The following is a 1,978-nucleotide window of genomic DNA, read 5'->3' as shown; positions in this document are numbered from 1 at the left end:
CATATATTCATTGTCAATTAATGACAATAGAGGTATCCCATGCCACTCTGACATCATGAACCTATTGTGACATCACAACCTTATTGTGTCCTCATCACGGGAATGATATCAACAACTAATTGTTGTATCAAAGCATTATTTTGGCATGATATTTTGGTATTGGCATTGTTATTTCACTGTCCCATTGTGTTTTTACAAACCTATTATGGCTACATCACATCTTAGAAACTTCACGGCCTTTGAGACTTCAAGCTCTTTCTGTGAACTCTCGTACTTATTACCTCTAAGGCAAGGAGACAAACCATTGAGTCACATTTAATACAATAAATCAGTTTACACTACAAAGGAGACTGTGATTACCTTATCCTGGACTGGATAACTAGGTCCAAGATTAGCCTTGACAACCAAACCTCAGACCTCCAATGGGCAGCCCTGCCCTATTTTACTTGGTCTGCAAACCACCAGCCAAAAAGTTATCATTTCCAAAGCTCCAAACCACAATGGGCAAGACTTTTAACTTTTCCAATACTCCCTCATTTGCTTCATACCTGTCATTCCTTTCTGGGCTTTCTCTTTTTCCCTTCCACCACTTCCTTCTTCTCTTCAGACCTCTCCAATCTCCACAGTCCTGCACTACTTTGCCCTAATGACCACTTTTCTGCTTCCTCTCTTCTCAGGTTTTTCCTTTCCTGCTGTCTTACCACTTTCTTCCATCCGGGTAGCTCTCATTTTTATATCCCCTTCCAATGCTCTGAAAATGCAACTTATATATAGGTTGTAACCCTCCTCACTCCAACGGGTCTTCTGCCTAACAGTTTTCAACCATCACTTCCCAAACTGCCCAGTGTTCAATCACTTCTTGACAGCTCACCATGTGAGGCTTGACACCGTCACCTTTGTTGGCATTCCCTACACTCTCCAGTGGGCCATGCCAAGAATTTACAAAGATTAATGGCTCCCACAGATAATTCTGGCTCCACTGGTTATTACAGTATTCTCATAGTGAATTAGAAGAAATTGAAATTGTATATGTCGTTGTTATATTACAAACTTGATGAGATATCACTAACCCATTGTGACCTCATCACTGCGGTGACATCACAAACTCATTGTGATATCACATTGCCATTGTGCCACCATGATCACATTATGACATCCCATACCTATTATAACCTCAGATGCTTTGAAACAAAGCATGGCCTTTGTGAGATCACAGGCCATTTGTATACGCATAGCCTCATTTTAAACTAATGACAATTGAGATCATACATGCCATTTTAACATCACAAATACTTTGTAACATTATTACCAGTGTAACATCGCATTGTCATTATGACAACATTAGCCAATTTTGACATCATAAAACAATGACATCATAGCATTATGACATCACATGGTCATTTTGATGTCACAGATACATTGGAATGCCTATTCTGTGATTCCATTCTATTTCAATTGTGGCAGGTGGGTTGATAGCAGAAATATATTGTGACCACATAATCATTATGACATCACAATATCTTCATGACACCACATTGCCATTATGATATCACTAACCCACGGTGACATCACAAACCTGTCCTATTCTCATAAATTTTTGACATGCTGCCATTGTGATCTCTTTGGCATCTCTGAGTTCATAAAATTGTTTAACTCATACTTCAGATATGATATATGATATCAAAAATCCACTGTGACGTCATGAACAGTGTGACATCACACTGCCAGATGTCGTCACTACTGAGTCACATTGTGACATCACAAACCAGTTAAGACCCATTACACTTTTGCCAACATATGCCTTTGGATATATCATTATCCCTTATGAACATATATTCTTTGTCAATTAGATATCTGGCATGAGATTGTGACATCACCATCCCATTGTGAAATCACAAACCTATGTGACCTCATCACCTGTATGGATCACCAATTATTTGTGACTTCAAAACAATACTATCCCATGTAATGATAACAT

Source organism: Dipodomys merriami, unplaced genomic scaffold (assembly GCF_024711535.1).
Source record: "Dipodomys merriami isolate MVZ:Mamm:240054 unplaced genomic scaffold, mDipMer1.0.p SCAF_921, whole genome shotgun sequence".
Lineage (NCBI taxonomy): Eukaryota > Metazoa > Chordata > Mammalia > Rodentia > Heteromyidae > Dipodomys > Dipodomys merriami.
This window is presented reverse-complemented; position numbering follows the sequence as displayed.